Source organism: Leptonychotes weddellii, chromosome 9 (genome assembly GCF_054177405.1).
Source record: "Leptonychotes weddellii isolate Sample4059 chromosome 9, ASM5417740v2, whole genome shotgun sequence".
NCBI lineage: Eukaryota > Metazoa > Chordata > Mammalia > Carnivora > Phocidae > Leptonychotes > Leptonychotes weddellii.
Window position 1 is genome coordinate 25,914,396 of NC_138377.1, and position 19,458 is coordinate 25,933,853.

The following is a 19,458-nucleotide window of genomic DNA, read 5'->3' on the forward strand; positions in this document are numbered from 1 at the left end:
CCTAGAGCAGGACCCGTGGGTCCCGCGGCGTCCCTGCTCCTGTCATGGCCCCAGGCCGGGTGGGAAGTCCAGGCAGGCCGCGAGGAGCAGCTGCTCCCCGGGGCCCCGCTCAGACATGAGACCGGAACTAGGGTGGTGAGCCGTGGGTGGGTGGGAGGGAGGCCAGATTCTTCCAGAGCTGGAGAAGATAACAGGTTTTAAGGTCGGGGGAGGGTTTGGATTTCACAGTGATGGTGTCATGATACCCCAGAGAGTTCCATTCGTGGCGCATTTTAGGCTTTGTACTTTGAACACAGCACGATGATTCCTTTCGGCCCTCCGCTTGAAGAGTTCAGATAGTTTAAGGAAGGAAAATGAGATGATTATTATTACTTTTCCCACTGGGGTAAGTGTCGGAGACAGACCTGTGCTCTTGAAGAAAGATTGCTGGCAACCTCAGGCTTTAGAGTTAGAGAAGAGGGGCCCCTGTTCTCCTCATTGAGTCTGTGGTTGGCGGGGGAGGGCCGGGAGCCCCAAGGACCACCTTCCCTGTCCCAAGGCTGGTTCTCAGCCTGCTACAAATGGGGAACAGCAGCCTCCCTTCCTCTCTCACTCCCTGACCCGCCCCAGTGCAGGCCCATCCTCAGGACGTGCCTCTGTCACACCCCAAGGAAATGCTGGCTCCCTGGGCCCGAGCCATGCTCTTGTTCCCAGCAAAGACACCCAGCATGCCACAGCTGGTTCCTTTTCGGAGCTGTGCATGGTGTCACCTGAGGTGGGCTCATTATTTTGCAGGAGGGAGGGAGGAAGGAGGGCCCAGAGGAAGGAGATGGGGAGGGTCAAAGATCTTTCACGTCAGGCAAAGCAAGATGAAGAGAAGGGAGGGGAGGGCACTTGAGGAGGGCCCAGGAACCTGATGTGCACTTGGAAGTCCTAGAGCTAAATAAGTAGAGGGTGTGGGGTGGGGAGGCAGAGCGCGGCCAACTGCTCGGGTGCCTTGAATGTGGGAGGATGAACAGAGCCTCCAGACAGACGGACTGGGGGCTTCCTTGGAGCATCTCAGCAGCTGCTCCTAGGAAGGCCTGGCTGTGTGGCCCCCTCTCCATGCTTCCAGCCCAGGCTGCTGGGAAGAGAGGCCCAAAGGAAGCACTTCCAGGAAAGGGGGGTGGGGAGGGGTCTGGGCCTTGCCCGGTCCTCCTCCAGTTGGTTTCCTAGAACGAACAGGGGGCTCCCTGTGCGAGGGAAAAGATCTAGAAGTGGGTGGATTCCCAGGGAAGGCTCTGTCTGGGCTCTGAGTGAGGCTTGGCTGTGTCCCTGCAGATGGCTGAGACCTGAGGTGACTCCCCAGGATCCTATGCGGCTGTGGGGAGGGGGTGTGGATAACAGGAGTCAGAGGGTACAGGAATGCCCCTTGGTCAGGCTCTTTGTTCCCATCTCCCTTCCTTTCTTTGCTCCAGGGTTTCCCCCTCTTTGGCCCCACCAAGAGAAGGAAGCATTTGTGCTGATGGTGACATTTCCCAGGGCAGGCCAGAGGAAGGCAGGAACCGGGACTGGCGGGCAGCCAGAGCCCTCTTCGACAGAGATATAAATACTAATCATGACCTCTAGCCCGGGCAGCGAGCAAAGTGGCCATTCAGGACGGCACCGACCCAGTCTGGCACATATATGTGCCGTGGTGGGAAAGGCAGGGAGGGGAAGCGGTCCCTGCAGGATTTGGGGAGGCCCCTGAGCCCCTGTATTTCCCCTCAGCAACCTCTCCAGGTTATATTTACACCCAGTGCATCCTGTTTGCCTGCCTCTTTGCCTCTCTATTACTTCTATCAATGTTATCAATATTGATGATGAAAACAGGGACACACACACACCCCCCTCGCTTAACAAACTAAAGTGAACCTTCTGTGTTGCTCCAGGACGAGAGGGAGAACCTGCTTGTCACAGGGGTTCTTTCCCTGAGGTCCAGCCAGGCCCACCCCAGGTTCTAGCCCCTGCACACCTTGGGGACTTGTACGGGGAGCCTTATGCTTGGAGGACCACTGGCACACGGACTCCTTCCCCTCTTCCCTCACTTCTGCTTCTTTGGGGGAACGTGTTTGGCAATCGTTGTGGACTTGGAAGCAAAAGTCTCGATCCTGCTGTCAAAGGGACGTGCAGATTTTATGGCTGGAACTGGGAATGTGGTTCTTATTGACTTTGCCCTTTTGTGTTTACTCCCCACCCAAGGCCTTGGTTCTCCTCTTGCTTGGCCCACCTCCTTTCTTGCCCCCGCCCCTCCCTTCCCTCCTGCCACGCTAGATGCCGAAGGGTGGGGTGCTGGCAGGAACACGCAGTGGCACAAAAGGAAGAGAAAATATACCCCCTGCACATTTTCAACATGTAGTTGAAGAGGTCTAAATTAGGTACTAGAAAAAAAGGAAGGAAGCATTGCTAGATAATATGTGAGCGAGAGAATGGTTAGCTCAGAGCAGAGGAGGTGGGAGCAGGTGGCTGGGAGGGGGCTAGGGAGGCAGAGAGCCCTAGCTTCCAGATGCATCTGGTCTCTGTGGCATTTGGGAAAGCAGAGGAGTCACGCTGTGGCAGGAAACGGTCAGATGCTTAGGGAGCATTTGTGCCTTTGGCTGGGAAAGCGAGAGACGTCCATCCGAGTTGCTCACCGTTTATCTGCCGTGTTTGCCCACGGGGCATTTTTGCTCTGAAGGAAAATGAGCACATTTCTTGCCCGCCAGGAGGGGTTGCTGGGCAGGCTGGTACTGGCTAAAACACTTGGCAGGGCAACACACTAGGTCCTCTGGGGGCTGGAAAAAGAAACCACATCCTGGCCCAGCCTTCAACCTGCTTTTCAGTTCCAAAATCACACCCTCCCATGGCATTCTGACCACATGTCTGGTAACATACCATTAGGGAAGGTGTATGTGTAATCTAGGTCTCTCCTTTTGTGTTCATTCATGCATGCTCATGGATAGAAGAGGAGCAGGCTCAAGTATCTGGTCGTTTCCACCCTCTGGAGAGGCTGGGGGGGAGAACACCGTTGACCTCAGCCTAGTTGCTTGCATCCATCTGCCCAAGCACTGGCTGCCCTTGGAAGGTGACCGTCTTTACTATGAATTTCAGCGATGATGAAGGCACCTGGGTTGGGGTGCGCCGAGCGGCCGAAGGGAGCTGGGGCCGTGCCTCCAGATGCTGGTTTGGACTCCTGGGGTGGTGGGCGGGGAGGGGCGATTGGTAGGGCCTGACCAGAGCTGGAAAGTGACTCATCTGACAGTCTTGTCCTGTCCCCACTCAAAAGAGCAGAGGCGAATGGTGGGACGGGGGCCTCATGCTCAGCCTGGGGGGTGGACTCCCTTGGAGACCCCCAGCAGCCTGTCTCGGCCTCCTGTGCAGTTCTGGCAATGGCTGTGGGAGGAGGGCACGGGGGGGAGCACGGGGGAGAGCACGGGGGAGAGCACGGGGGAGAGCCATAACGTTGGAGGCGTTTCCAGTAACCCTCCTATGCCCACCTTTGGCCAGGTGCTCATCGGATCCCGACTTCATGCTTCAGTAGACTCCCTATTGTCTGAATTGACGGCATCAGGAAGAAGCCATTTGTTCTCTCTTGTCTCTGCACATGTGACAGCCAGATTTCAGCTTCTCGCTGCTCCCTGAAGCAGCCACACTGAGCTTGCTTTCAGGCTGGATGCCGGGGCTCCGGGGAGGGCGCGGATCTGCTCGGGTGGGGGTGTTAGTGCCGAGCCAGCCAAAAACCGCCTTGGTGTCTCTGCTGGGGAGACCCCGGGAAGGCTCTTTGGGGTCCCTGGACAGCATGTGGCTCCGAGCGAGGCAGAATTTTGGTGATCTCGGTGAGAGACTCAGGGACACAAGGCTTTCGTAATGCTTGGCTGCCAGACTGGTTTTCAAGTGATTGAGAACCTGAAATGCATTCTGGGCTTTGACCACTGCCCATATGAAAGCCTTCGGTTCTTTTGAACTGAGCCTCCTTTGAATGACCCCGATTTACCTGGTCTGTTGTGCTGGAGGCAGGGCAGAGGGGAGAGTCCTCTGACTTGGATCCCATCCAGGCCAGACTGGCAGCTCCAGTCCCAGGCAGCCAGCTTCAGACTCTGAGCCCACTGGTCCCCTCAGCTCCATGAGGGATGGACCTGGGAGCGGGACAGCTCAGAGCCCTGAGATGGTCTCCCCTCCTGCCTCCACCTGAGTAGACTCTCAGGCTGAGAACACAGCCTGCTCAGACCCCCTCCCAGCCTGATGCTGACCCACTGGACCAATTAGGAAATCGACACCGGAAGGAGAGGCTGGCCTGTTCACGTGACACAGTGGACTGGGGCAAAAGCCAGTCCTCAGGTAGGTCTGCTCCCCAGCCCCCATGCATTGAGGCTGAGGGCGATTTTAAAGCCTGGTTTTGAGAACATTCCCTTTTGAGAGCCAAGAAATGGAGCATCTCTGCCCAGAAGCCAAAAGAAATTGCTTTTCTTCTTCTAGTTGCCTGATGCCCCACTGTGTTTCTCCCCAGGAGAAAGGAGGCTGGTTCTGGGGGCTTTAGTGAGGGCTGCCACCACATATGAAGCCTGGAGTTGCGGGTGGGCTAGGGTAGAAAGGGTGAAGAGGTCCTTTAGAAGGAGCTTCCTACCCAGGTACCGCATGAGGAAGCCCATGCCTGTGTAGGTTCTGGGAAGGGCATGGAAGCCCTTGGTTGGGCTCAGAGCTGGAGAAGTCTGGGAAGGCCTTAGTCTCCACTGCTCTGTCTCAACTGGTGAATAGACCCTGGGTGCCTTGCAGCCTCAGAAATTTACTGCCCCCAGATGGCTTTGGCCATATTTGGAAAGGGTAGCCCTGGAAATGTCCCAGTGATCTCCTATTGCTAGGTCTCCATTGTATCTCTAGACCTGCAGACACGATGCAAACTCGGGGTCGCTTTCTTCTGGGTGTGGGCACAAGAGAGGGAAGCCCTTTCAACAGGAACACCCCCATCTTTCCAAAGTGCTTTCTTGTCTCTTGTACTCTCTCGCCCCACCCCCACCCCGCCCCAGCTCTTTCTGAAACTCTTAGTCATAAAAGAATGGCCGAGAGAGCTGGCCTTGGCGATAGACATGCCCGCGACTGAGGGTCTTACTTTTACGCTCCCTTGGACTCCCTCCCCATTGGACCTTGGGTTCCAACACCACAGTACCTCCTGCTGACTGGACAACTTCGGGTTTTTGCCTTGAGCTGCTCGGGAACTTTGGGAGGCTGGCACAGCTTTCAGGAGACTAGAGAGAAGGGCTCCAGGCTTAGGAAGTTGTATGTAATGGTCTGAAGAAGAGATCCCCATTGGCTCCTCTAAAAAACGACCACCGCAACAGGCAAACAGAGGCCCCCCCAGCCCCGCCCCCTGACTCTTTCAGGTGTGATGTGATGTAGTCTCAGTGCGTAGGTGTGTGCACTGCTCTGCTCCCGTCTTCTGGGGTGCTCCTTTCTCTTGCGTCAAGTCTCCCCTCTCTTGTGGCTCCCGAAGTGGGCAGCACTGTGCTGTTTCCGCCCTCTCGAAGGGACGTACCACGAGCTCTCGTGTTTCAGTATTGGAGGGGAGGTGGTGCCGCATCTCCCGCTGTCCGAAGGGGCCACGCGGGTTCTGTGACTTCCCAGACAGCTGGTGTGCTCTGAAAGTCTCCAGGAGGATCTCCGGGTTGGAAACAGCTCACATCCTGATTTTTAGGCTCACCCAGAGGCCGAGGCAACTGCTTTGGGAAGGCTGCCTGGAGGGGCTGCCCAGGACCCAGGACCCCTCCCTCTCTCCCTGCCTTTGGTCCTGTCCTGACCGGGTTCCGGGAAGAGGGCCTTGGAGAGGTCAAGACCTGGAGCCAACATGACGTGGGCATCAAGCAGTCTTTATCTTAGGGACCCCTGGACGTCCCAGCCCCTCTGCGGAGCCCTTGCACGCTCACAAAGACTGAGTCACAGGCCCCGTCCCTTCTTTGCTGTGGTTAGTATCTTGTTCTGTGGTTGGTTAGCAGTGTTGATCACCTATGTAGCAAATCTTTTTTGTCTGCAATTTAGAGAATGTGTAAACAAATAAAAGGCTTTAAAACACTTGGAGACTTTTGGTTATTTCCCCTGCCTTGCGCCGCCTCCCCCCCACCCCCGCCCCAGGACCAAAGTCTTCAAAAAACCAACTGGAAACATACAGATCCCGTGGGAGTAGGGCCCTTTCACGTTGGGGTATACAGTGGGACTCCATGTGTGCGTGTAGTGTGCGTGTGATTGTGTGCACAGCATGCATGATGTGTGTCAGGCTCCAGAGAAACCTGGTGCTTCCATGTTTGCAAGGAGACTCCCGGTCCGGGTGTCAGTTGTTGCTGGTGATGGACTTCCGACCCCCACAAGCTCTGGGGAAGCCCCAGTCCCCGCAGCTTTCGTGGGCATGGCAGGCAGCACCACCTAGAGCTTCACCGAGGAGGAGACCCCCGCGAGAGGCCAGGGCGTTCGAAGAGAGCCCCCTGGAACTTCTGGGGGAGGGGAGGTGGATGGTTCAGAGATGACTCACGGCTGAGGTGGGGGAGAGACAGACCTCAGGCTCAGGACCCATCTAGAAGCCAGCTGAGTCATTGCTTCTCCCCTGTCAGGTCAGAAACCGCCTTCCATAAAAGGCAGTGAGATGGCTGCCCCAAGCAAGGAGCAGGAGGCTTTGCAGAAGACACATGTGCCCTGAGAGTCTCCCGAGCCTGCTTAGCAACCGCCTTAAAGGAACAGTGGGACTCCGGGACCACGCAGCCAGGGGGGTCCTGAGGCCTCGAGCTAGGAGTCAGTCTTCCAAAAACACATTTAAGATAAATCAGCAAATATAGCCTCTCCCATGTCCCCCAGGCCCTGGGGGTCCAGCAGGGAAGGCAAGGCCCTACCCCTCACAGGGCTTACAAGCCAGGCAGGTAATAACACAACACATGACGACCGGGGTCCAGTGGGAAATGGGGGAGCTAGAACCCGGGCAGGAACTCCTGTCTCAGTCCATCAGTGGGCTTTTCGTTGGAGTCGGCTTGGGCTGTCCAGGAAGACGCGGGTGGACATGGCAGCCGGGAATAGCAGGTCTCTCTTAGTCCCTCTGCTGGGGGAGGGCTCTCCTGCTCTTCAAGACTGTGTGCCTTCAGCCTTTCCTTTCCAGGCTGAATCTGGGCTGGTTCTTTCTAGCCCAGGAGCCACTGCTCTTGCTGCAGACGTGTGCCATCCAGCAGGTTGCTGAGCCATCCCTACAGAGGGAGTGATGGCCCCACGCAAGGGGCGGAGCAGAAAGGCAGGGTCTCCACCCAGAGAGATCTCGGGAGCCACTGATGCCGGCTGTGGGGGCCACTGGGCTCAGGACAAAGTCTGGGCCAGCAAGAGATGGCCCAGACACCCAGGCACAGGCCTTCCGTCTGCACAGACGGTGGTGAGGTTTCCACCCGGGCCCCAGGGAACCCAGCTTCGCATCCCAGGCTCATTCCACCTGTTGCTGAGAGATGCACGTGGTCAGCTGGGCTTGGGAAAGTTCTCTAGCACAGCCCAGACACCGATGTTGCTCTCGGGAGTCGCAGGGATGGTGGAGGGAGGGGGGAACATGGAGGGACCTGCATTATTGTTTGAGCAAAGTCAGAGCCGGATGGATCTCCTTCGTTCTTTCCTTGGAGAGAGGGAAAAGCACGGGATGGGGGTGGGGCAGGGCGGAGGACTAAGAAGAAGGGGCCAAGGGGATAGCACCCCGTGTTAGAGAGAGCCCAAGGCTGTGGACTTGTGACAGAGATACAGGGGGGGTTTCCCTGTCTTGGAGCAGAAGGGACACTGGGAGAGGAGTCAGAAGCTCTAGGTCCTGTGTTATCTAGCTGGGTGATGTTTGACTTTTGCAGACACGGGCACGAACTTCTATCAACTCAGCAGGTTTGGAGAAGGAGCTAGCAGACCAGGGGAATATGCACACAAGCACCCATATCCACCCTGTACCCCGAAGCCCAGGTTCCCCAACCTGTGTCACAGGCCCCCTGGGGTGGCTGACACGGCCTGTCCCCCACGCAGCCCCTCGGAAGGGCAGGGTGAAGGCCAGACACAATGAAGCCAGAGGTTTAGCTTGTTCTACAACACTGGTCTTCCCAGTGAATTCTGCAGAGGCCTGGGCTTCTGGAAGGGACTTTGGGGGTGCCCAGGGCCCTCGGAGAGCACAGGTGGGAAAAACGTTCCTGAGCCCCAACCTTCCACTCAAGCCACTGACCAGCACCACTAGGATGTCATCTACTTCCTATGTGCCTGGTTCTGCTGCTTAACAAAACCCACAACTTGGAAGCATCTTTGGGACTACACGGTAGGGACCCAAGGGGTGTCCCCTGAGGCTGCAGAAGGCAATGTGATGACAGGAGGCCATCATGGGCCCGTGACCCTTTGCCGAGTACAAATAGATGCGGTCTCTCCTCCCAGCTTTCTCCAACGGGGGCCTGACTCCCACCGGGGGCTTCTCCCTTGGGTTCCTCTTAAGCAGAGCCGAGGAACGTGGGTGTCATGACTTGGAGGCTTCACTTCCTCCTTTCTCGGGGGTCCCTGCAGCCCGCAGCACTCACTACCCGCCCTCCCCCACTGCACTTCCCACCGTGCTCTGGTCTCACTGGTGCTCTGCAGTCTGCTGTCACCTCCTCGTCCCGAGCCCCAGCCCACCAGTGCTCTCGAAGGGCCAGAACAACAGTGTGCTCCCAAGGCGGTGGGTTGAGAATGTTCGGGCTAAACTTGAGGTAATTAGCATTGTTCATGCTCGTTCTGTGATATCACAGCTGTGAGCCTCATTAAAGTGCTCTCCAGGGGGAGGCAAGCCGAGATTCAGGTGTCAGCTCTGCTCTTTGCGCAGTGCCCGCCTGCCATCTCCAAGCTCTGCTCAGAGGCCTGGTTCATTCCCGGCCCTCCTGGGCCCCGCTCCCTGTCTGCTGGCATCTGGGCCCTCGCCTCTCTCAGCTGGGCCTGGCTCCTCCCGGCCCTCTCTGGCAGGAAGCTCTCTCCCTTCCACCCAGGGAGAAACGCGAGGGAGCGGCAGGGCGGCTGCCGACCTCGCAGCCCCGACTCGGCTTTGAGAGAAAGGGTTCTCGCCCTGGTGGGGAACCCAGCCTGTCCTCCGAGCCCTGGGGCTTTTTATCCAGGGCTGTTCCCTCCTTCTCTTCCCGCCCCCTCCACAGAGAAAAGCCAGGGCCTGGTGCCCCCACCCCACCTCCTGGCTGGATCTCCCCGCTGGACTCGCATCTGCTGCCGAGGCCCGTCCTCAGAAAGAAACCAGAGTCCCTCTGGTTTTAATTTCTGGGATTCCTGATGTCTGGAAAGGGAGGGAGGGGACAGACTATTTGCCAAACAGAGAAATATGAAACGCTCTTCAACCCCCTTGAAACCTTGAGGAAAATAATGCCGGGCCCACCAGGGACTACACACAGGCTTAACCCCAAACAGAGGCAAAACGCAATCCAGAGAGCCTCCCTGGGGTCTGGGGTGCTGAGGAGGGCCCCGTGGTCTCCCCTTTCTGCTCCCCTTACAGCTCTGGGTCCTCCGTGTCCACAGAGATGCTCAGAAGGGTCATCTAAGACATTTGTCATGAGCATAACTTGACCATCTTCTATGAGCTATAGACTTGGAGGACACCGAGCTCAGTATCAACATGAGAAACTCTCAGTGGGAACAAAGGGTCAACCGAGGGGACTAACAAGTACACAAGTGACTTGAATTCAGGATGAGATGACAGAGGTATGGTCCTGAATGGACACAGTGGGGGAGAACATACTCAGAAGGGCTAGGCAACTTGGAGCCAAATGCTGAGGGATGGTGTGGGACTTCCATAGCAGTGATTTGGAATTTGGGAATGGGCTTTCCAAGTGAAGATGGAAATGAGAGCAAAGGCCTCCTTTTACCTATGGATAGCGGGCTAGTCTTAGGCCCTGGGACCCAGGCTGCCTCCCCGATCTGGGGGAAACTCTTCCATGGAACCCTAGACTGCACAGAGGGCCTCTTCTGAAGCTGAAAGCTGGTTCTGGAGGCTCTCAGAGCCCTTAACCTATGGAAGATGAACAACTCTCCTGCCATTTTGTTTGATGTGTGGGCTTGGATCCTTGCAACCCTTGCTCCCTCTCCATGCCCTCTGCACATCCTCTCCAAGGATAGTTCCTTAAGCTATTCTCAGTTCTTGAACCTTCATCTGGATCCTTTTTAGGTGGGTTTTCACAATCCTCATTTCCCACAACTACTCAGAACTTCTCCAACCTTCCATTCTGTCTTTCGTCAATGTGTCTGAGTTGTGTTCTGTCTAGAAGGCCACCATCCATGCTCCAGGCTCCCACCATCTTGTACTTCTACTTTCTCCACCTACAAATACCTTTAAGGCTCAACTCAGCCCTCTCTCCTCATGGAGCCTTTTCTGACTTGCTCAGGGAGGAGCAGCTCCTTCTATGGAGCTCCCATTATGTTGGGCACATACCTCTTTTATAGCACCTAGCACTCCCTGATCCATTTGTCACCTTTCTTGCTGGTGGTCCCCCATCAGACTGAGCTTTCTGGGGGCACAGACTATGTCTTGTTCACTGTTGAATCCCAGCTTCTCTGGTACATGTTCAATAAATGGAGGGATGGATGGATGGATGGATGGATAGATGGCTGGCTGGCTGGATTCATGAGTGAGTGAGTAAATGAGCAAGCAAATCAGAGGAAATGGGGTGGGGCCTGGAGCACAGTCTGCCTTACAGACATGGGTCTTTTCCCCTCTGGGGCAAGGCCCTGGCAAAGCCAGCAGCAGGTCCTGCACCATGGGCCCCGGCCCCTGTGGGGGAGATGGCTCTGTTAGGTGGGAAAGACTGGGTGGCCAGGCCTTTGCCCAACGGTCTCTGCTGGGTTACTATGGCCCACTTAAAACCTGAATCCTTCAAGTCCTACTGCATTATTAACAGGATCTATATTTAGTGGTCTACCCTGTGTTCTTCTTAAAGGAAATCCACTCGGCACTTAAAGAAATAATAAATTATGAAAATGATTTCTATGCCTCTCTGGGGGCAAAAAAGACCAGCGTTCTCCTTAAAGAGCTCAGAAAGGACCCTGAAAAAATACATTATTAGATTAGTCCCTAAACCGACAACCAGAGGCTAAAGCCATTTGTAAAGAGCACCTAAGGGTACAGGGTTTAAAACTGGTGGTTTATAACTATCTTTTGATTTTAAAGGACTAGGTAAGAATCATGGCCCATCTTCCTCCAGCCAGGATCTAACTATGGAGGGGGTGAAATGCAGCCTCTGGGGCCATCTCTTAGTGGTGCTTTTGTTGTGTCATAAAATCATTAGCTTTCCTCTAGCTGCACCATTTACAGAATATACACTGTACTCCTGTAGGCTTTTAATTCTGTCTTGAGGCCAAAATAATTGCCCCTGGGAATACAGTTCCAATCATGGAAGGCAGCAAAAAAAATACATTTCAATTACAAAAGTCAGTGGACTCTCACACTTGGGGACCTATTTGTTGACCGGAAGGAGGTGCCAGGAAAGCTCATCCCGGCCTCAGTGCACACCGAGAAGCAGCCGGTTTGCAGGGGCTTGGGGGCCCGAGAAGGCTCGGAGGGAAGGTCAGGGCTGCTCCTTGTGGTGACTGCTGGTGAGCATTGCCACCCGCCCTCCAGGAGCCTCAGCAGCTTCATCTGTAACAAGGGATAAGGACACCTATTTTGTAGAGGAACCGTAAAGATTAAAGACAGTCACACGTGCGCAGTGCCTGGTGCATATTGTTCTCCCTCGCTCTTCTCCTTCCACCTCTCTCCCACCATTTAATGACAGATATGGCAACAGCTTTGATCTAGAAGAAAAGGTGAATAAGATCCTGCCCTCAAGACGGGAGGAGTTCCCTCAAGAAATTTAGGCACAAAAGGGCCAAGGAAAGTACATGAGTTGGGAATCAGAGAGAGGTGGCTTTGCCTCTTTGTCTCGTAATAGAGAGAGTTGCATCTACCTTATATCTTGCATTCGTAGGAAGATGAAATGGGCCAACTCCGGTAAAGCTCTTGGCCCTGTACCTGGCACATGAGAGGTGCCCACTAAATAGCTGTATGGTCTTAGATTGTGGAGTTTATCCACAGAAATGAGGGGAACATGGCAAAGGTCACAACAGCTGTCAGATAATGAGAGTTCAGCCGGGAGAGGACTTCCGACTAGAGAGAAAGCTAGGAAGGCTTCAGAGAGGAGGTAGCATTTTAGGTACTTTGGACATTAGGTGATGGGAGGAGCAGAGAGAGCGAGCGAGTACTCCAGGCATGTGTGTGGAGGCAAGAAAATGTGGCTAGTAGTTCAGGCTGGTCAGTGTGGACAGTTTCAGGAGCCAAGGCAGGAATGCCTGAGGCTGGGGTCTGACCTGGAAAGTCTTCAGCAAGGGAATGGAGTTGGGAGCTTCCAATGGAGAGATGCTAAATGTTCCTGAGTAGGGGAGGTGTGGTGAGTTGTGCTGAGCAGGCTGGATTTGAGGACCAGGGCCCTGTCATGCAGAGCCTGCTGATGATTGCAGGCAGACAGACTGGCTGGGTCAAGGCCAGGTGCCAAATGGGGGCAGGTGCGCTACAGACTATAATTCCCAGGCCAGGGTTTTGGAGGCTGAGAAGGAGGGACCAGAGGCTGCAGCCCCTTTGCTCTCTGCCCTCTCCACTGAGGGGCCCACTCCTCTCTCCACTTCTTTGCCAAGGGTGTGCTAAAGATGGGAGGGGGCCCCACCCTCCTGTGAGTCTTCTGGCATTTCCAGGCCAGCTAGCACGGTGTGGAGGAGCTGGGCCCAGGGTCCCAGACTCAGAACTCGAGCACAGACAAGACCCCTGGATAGCCTTTCTCTAGTTCGGGGATGGGCTTCCAACTCATCTGTAAAATTTTATGTGGGGGGTGTGTGTGTGTGTCTGTGTGTGCCTGGTTTTCCTCAGATTCTCAGAGGGATCTGTGACATCCCCAAAGTTGAAACACCCCTTGTCAATGTAATCCCTTCTTTTTCCAAATGAAGAGACTAAGGCCAGAGAGGAAGAGTGACTCCCTGAGTCTCACAACTAGTTAACCGCCATCAAGGGCAAACTACCTTTTCTTCTGAAAAGGATGTCTGTCAGGAGAGCAGGGGTGCTGGGAGCTGGACTAGGAGTGGAAACAGAGAGGAGAGAGGGACTGGGGGAGGAGGAGAGAGGAACGCCCAGAATTGCCCAGGGATTAACCATCTGTGTGTTTTGTAGGGGCCGGTCCCCCCAGGATACCTGATCTCCTTCTCCAGGTATTGTTCAAATACTTTCCCAGGGATGGACTGGGCTGGGCTGGCAAGTGGGGGTGGGGCAGAAGGGGGAGGGGAGAGGGAGAGATTGAAGGTGGTAACAAGCTGGTGGGGGGTGGGGAGAGAGAGAGAGGAAGTGAGCGCATGCTTGAGGACTTAGAAGGTAGGCAAGCCCTCCTCAGCTGCCCTCAGAGGGGAGTTCACTGGACTCAGGCCGTCCTCCCCAAGGCCTTGGGGCCAGGATGGTTGTGGAGGGAGGCTGAGCCTCCACCAGGATTTTCCGGAGGGCAGTTCCACAAATACGAACTTAAGGGCTGAGTGTGTATCAACCCACAGGTTTGCTGGCTGCACTTGAGTCTTGCCATTAGTTTAAAATCCTTTTTCATTCCCCCTCAGCCCCATCTTATGCACTTCTCAGGTCACCATTACTGGCTTTGAAATCACAGACTCCGGCGGCAGCGGGAAGTGACCTAAGGGACCAGCGAGCCCAGTGCTTTTCACAATGTTCTCTGATGGGCCTCAGGGGCTCCGTGAGCTGAACAGGTGGGGGAGAGGCTGACTGACCTCTTCCTCCCAGAGCTGTAGCAGCCAGGCAGCACAGTCCTACTGATCAGCGGCCCCTCAAAGATTGTGTTGGGGGAAGGAGTTCCTTGGCTAAAAACATGATTCTAAGCTTCCTGCCCCGCCCTCAAATTTATAGAAGGGGAAACTGAGGCTAAGACTTGCTGGGGGCGATAGGGGATCTGGTGGCTGAGCTGGGTTTCAAGTCAAGTCTCCCCACGCTCAGGCCAATTGCCTGGTCTCTTCTTTCTCCCCGGGCTCAGCAAGGGAAGGGAAGGCCTTGCAGAGAGGGATGGGGCTGGGTGGGGTTGAGGCCAGGGAAAGGGGATGTACGAACCCCAGAAAGGTGCCGCTCTGCTGCCGCTGAGGCGTGGGGAAGTCCTCCCCACAGTGCCCTGGCTAGAATCCTGGATCTTGGGCCTGGCCTTCTGTTCCTGCCCAGCAGGGAAGCAGCTGCAGGGTGGAGGTGATGGGTGAGTCGTGGGAGGGGGAGGGAGACCCCAATTTCATACTCCAGAGGTTTAAACTCTTTGCACCCCCAGTGCGGGGGTGTCAGGATGACTCTGTGTCTCTGTGAGCTTGATGGAAAGCTCTGGCAAGCCCGTCATCTCTTTCTTCTAAGGCTGAGCAGACAGATGAAAGCAGGCCCCAGCCGCTGAGCTGGGGGGGGGGGGGTGCTCCAAGCAGAGGTGGCTTCTGGACAGCTGTGGAATGCCTCATTTGCATATATGCAAATGAGTGCCTGGCTCCTTTCTTTCCCAGCCTCTTCCAGGCAGACCCAGGTGCTGTTGGAAGAGTCCCAGATCCTGCATCAAAATTAGCCTCTTGAATGGGTTTTTGGTCTCCCAATGTGAAATTTCCTTTGAACTCCTTCCCAAACTCTGGGAACCTTCCCAGTCCCCAACTCTGCCTCCCTTCCAGTCATGTTAGCTCCTCAAACCCTAGGAATTAGAGCTGAAGAAAAAGATTTGGAGACAGCCAGGGACAGAGGGCAGAGCAGTCAGGAGGTTCTAGATGCTGGTCCCGGCTCTGCCACTTTTCAGCGTTACCTGGGGTAAACCACCTAACCTCTCTGTACCGCAATGTCCCCAGTGGGTAAACAAAGAGAGGGGCTGAAGGTCCCTTCCAGCTCCAACAGTCTGCAAATATTTGCGAACACCTGTGCATTAAAGCTCTGTGGTGGGAAATAACAGATACCAATTCAAGGCTACTAAATTGAAGCAGAGGGAGCAGGACACAGGGTGTCTCAAGAGGGACAATGGGGTGGGTTCAGAAGGGGAGGGTGGAAAGCTGTCTGGCCCCTCCATCTCTTCTCTCAGCTCCTTTCTTGGCAACTACTTTAATCCCCCCCTTTCTTTCTAGAGAGAGAAAGAGAGAGAGAGAGAGTGAGCAGGGGAGGGGCAGAGGGAGAGGGAGAGAGAGAATCCTAAGCAGGCTCCACGCCAGCACGGAGCCCCACACAGGGCTCAGTCTCACAACCCTGAGATCAGGACCTGAGCCGAAATCAAGAGTCCAAACCAATTCAACCGAGCCACCCAAGTGCTCCCAATCCCCTTCCTCTCTTAAGACTGACATTTCTCTGTTCTTCAGTGCACATGGTGAAAAATGAATGTCCTCCAAAACCAGGTCCAGGGAAAGCGACCCCCAGAGACTGAGTCAAATGTCTGGTGGGGGTCTGATTTCACATTCCCTGTAGAGAACACCTATTGGCTTGGCTTGAATCAGGTGAGCACCACTGGACCAATCAGCCGTGGCCAGAGGGTCAGGGACACAGAGGAGAAACAGGACTGCCTGAGGCCCATAGCCAGATGTTGGGAGAAGGTTTCCAGGTGCTGGGCAGACACCCAAGGAGTGTCTACTACATCTTAAGTAGTATAAGGTGCTGAATTACAGTGTGAGGTACTGAGCCTTTACAATGAGACAGACACTGGGCTAACCATATTTCATACCAGATTCAACAAACCAATGAATGAGATGCTTCTATTATCACATTTAATCCTCATCACTATCCCTTGAGGTGGGTTCCTCTACCCACTTTATAGATGGAGAACCCGAGGACTGATGAGGTGAAGTTACTTGCTTAAGGTCAAGTATCTTACACCAGGCAGAGCTGGGATCCTTATCTGAGTCTCTCAAATTTATCTTCTCTGAAATAGTAACTTCTATTTAGTAGGACTTTTGTAAGGAATAAGTGATGTCAAGTATGATAAGCGTTTAGCAGAGTGCTTGGCATGTAGGAAGCACTTATTTAGGATGAAGTGGCCCCTTGGCCCATACTTCAAGCCCTATAGGAACTGGGAATTCAGTGGAAAGCAGTTCTACATCTAGGCACTTCTGACTGTTGAAAAGGTCTTTGTTTCTTGAACTTTTAGACTGGACTGAAATTGGACTCTCAGTAACTTCTATCTACTGATCCTAACCCTACCAGTTAGGGGCTGCAGTAGGCAGAACCATGGCACCTCAAAGATGTCCATGTCTTTGTCCTCAGAATATGTTACATTGCACGACAAGGGGGCATTAAGGTTGTAGATGGAATCAGGGTTGCTCATCAGCTGACCTTAAAATAGGGAGATTCATCTGTATTATATAGTTGGGTCCAACATAAAAGGGTCTTTTAAAGATAGAGGAAGGAGACAGAAGAATCATCTTCGGAGTCAGGCGGTATGAGAAGGACTAGACCCACCATTGCTGGCTTTCAGGATGGAGGAAGGGGCCTTGAGTCAAGGCATGTGGGCGGCCTCTAGAAACTGGAAAAGGTGAGACAGCGGATACTCCTCTAGAGCCTCCAGAAAGAATCCAGCCTTGCTGACACCTTGATTTTAGGACCTCTGAACCTCAGAACCAAAAGATAATAAATTTGTGTTATTTTAAGGCACTATGTTTCTGATAGCAATGATAGAACAAAAACAAAAACAAAAACAGAAAACAAAATGAATACAGGGGCATTCCAAGCAAACCAGAGCTTTCAAACCATATCCTCTTCATTTGAGTGTCTTCTCCTCCAGACTGTAAACCCTGGTCCTTCGAGTGTTCCTCACATGCATGTTTCAAAGAGGGCCAACCATATCAGAACCAAGAAGAGCGCCTTAACGTTTAGCAGTTATTGGCTCACTGGTGACTTTGCGTAGAGGCGAGCCCAGGTGGCACAGAATGGGTGGAGTGTAGGCCGTCAGGGTTTGTGGTGATGGCCGTGGTGATGGAGAAGAGTAAATGCAGGCATAATTTATCACGTCTTGGCCCCTCTCGACACCCTGCTAAATATCAGAGTAACCTTTAAAGAAGACAGAGACCATCAAGTAAACAGATGCCTTGATGGAGAATAGAAGTGTAAACACAGTCACCATTTCATAATTTACTGATGGTAAATCAGCCTTGTTCTCTCGGTGGGCTGTTCTCCACCCACACGAAAGAAAAAGGAGGAAATCCATCAGAACAGGGCAAGGACCTTCATGAGACCCGCTAACCAACAAAACAGATTACAGAGAAAGCTTTGACATCTTCTTCCTGGGGTTAAGATTTTTTAAACAAGGGGTTGCATATGAGTTTTTCTGGAACGAGTCAGGCGATGCCTTTGGAGATGCAGGAGGGTGGTTGAGATGACTTTTGGACGGTTCATACCGCCTTTTAATTCCAGTATCCAAAGGTTGTGATTTGCGCCTGCACATTCACACTCATGATTAAACCATATACACAGGTTACTTAATATAGCTAGAAAAACACACCGAACCATAGTTCCGGTGACCTGAGGATGTGTATGACATATTCAGCAAAATTGGGCCAGGGATTAATATTGCTAAGGTCAGTGTGGTCATTTTGGGCACACAGCAGATAATCTTTCATGAGGGTTCGCCACTCTTCAGTATCTTAGTTCGTCTGTAATGGACTGGCAGAGAGAGATGGTTATTAGAAAATAAAATGCACTTAGAGTCCCCCCATGAATCATTTATGGAAGATACCATGCTTCCATAGGCCATGAAAATATGGCTGTTAAGGGCAACTCAGTCACTATTTCTGGATGGCTTTCAAGTGTGACTACAGACCAGACAAATGGGCCTGGATACACTGGAAAGATCTAAGCCTTCAGGTGGAAAGGAATATGTATAGACAGAGGTGAGCTCAAGGGGGCAGCCTTCACAAGCCACCACATGGTGATACCCATCCTGTGAGGGGTCCCTCGCAGGAGAAAGTGCCCCTGGCCTTACTCTCCTTCCCGTTCCCACTATAGGCCGGAGGAGGAGAGGTCAGCTGAAGAGGCAATTAATTCAACAGGACTGAGGTTTGGGCAATTAACTTTTAAATATGCAAGCAGTTCAGGAGAGGGAGGAAGTGGTTTCCTCCTAGCACGGCTGGTGAAAGATGGTGCGATGTTATCAAGGCTTTTGGGTAACCAGCAGAAGTGTTTTAATCCCCACTCTGCCCACACTCAGAATATCAGAGCCCTGATAGCCTAACGATGGGGGCCTCAGGAGCCAAAGAAGGAAAGAATCAGCGTTCTGTGGGTCAACTATAAATAGAACTTAAGATCTTTCTAGAAGGCTGGGGGAAGCAATCAGCTAACTAAAGAACTGTGCAGGAGTTTGCCCAAGGGTGCAGTTTGACCTAGGCTTTTTGTTTCCTTTACAGTCGATAAGTGAGGGGAAATGTCTTTGCTTCTTGCAGGTGTGTCTGAATCACAGCGGACCTCCTGCTGGAAAGGAAGTGGAGGCCGCACGTGGGGGCAGGAGGACCTTGCTTTGAATCTTGGCTCCACCGTGTTTGAGTTGTTGGATCCTCAATAAGTCACTGTACCTGCTCTGGGTTCCTCTGTAAAGCAAGGGTCAAAACACTCACCTTACAAAATCCTACCCTGTTATGAGGATGAATAGATGGTTAATAAGCATGCACTGCTTTCTAGGGCTGCAGGGAGACAAACTACTGGCCCAGGCTGTTAGATTTTGATTCTTCTATCCTCCACCACCAGCCCATTCCCTTATCAGAGAATAAGAGGTCACACCAGGTGCCTCTGTAATCTCTGGGTGACTCAGCTTCCCTGGGCCCTCTCCTGGAAGTTCTGGTTCAGAAGTGGTAGGTTGGGCCTAGGAATTTGTTTCTTAGCACCAGAGATGTTTGAGAAACCTGGATTGGATTATTTTCTCCTGTGAACATCTCAGATCATAAGGGTTATAGGGTAGAGGTAAAAATGCAGACTTCCAGCACCTCTAGCAAGGAAGGCTAGAAAGTTGCATTTTCATTTTTTAAAATATTTTATTTATTTATTTATTTTAGAGAGAGAGAGAGAGAGAGAGAGAAAGAGCACAGTGAGCTGGGGGAGGGGCAGAAGGAGAGAGAGAGAATGCTGAAGCAGACTTTGTGCTAAGCGTGGAGCCCAAGCAGGGCTTGATCCCAGGACCCTGAGATCATGACCTGAGCAGAAACCAAGAGCCGGCCACAACTGACTGCACCACCAACGCGCCCCAGAAAGTTGCCATTTTTAACTAGCATATCAGGTGACTCATATGAACAGGAATATTTGGCAAAGCTAATCGAAATGATCTTTAGGGTCGAAGTCTATGACCGTTCGCTCTGAGCTGATGGTCCGCTAAGGTACATAGGTCTGGCCATATTGTGTGTCAAAACAGGCAGCTCTTCCCTCCAGTTGGTAAATGGCTGCTGCTGCCCCCACCTCTCCGTAGTGTCCTGATCCAGGAC

At 53.3% G+C, this 19,458-nt stretch overlaps 1 long non-coding RNA gene across 1 annotated transcript; it reads left to right on the forward strand.

Moving 5' to 3' along the window:
• Window positions 1-39: 39 nt before the first annotated feature.
• LOC145723394 (uncharacterized) lies at window positions 40-6,040 on the forward strand. Its single transcript, XR_014148373.1, has 2 exons — window positions 40-3,371; window positions 3,408-6,040. It is a non-coding gene; the product is annotated as an uncharacterized LOC145723394 (long non-coding RNA).
• The last annotated feature ends 13,418 nt before the right edge of the window (window positions 6,041-19,458 follow it).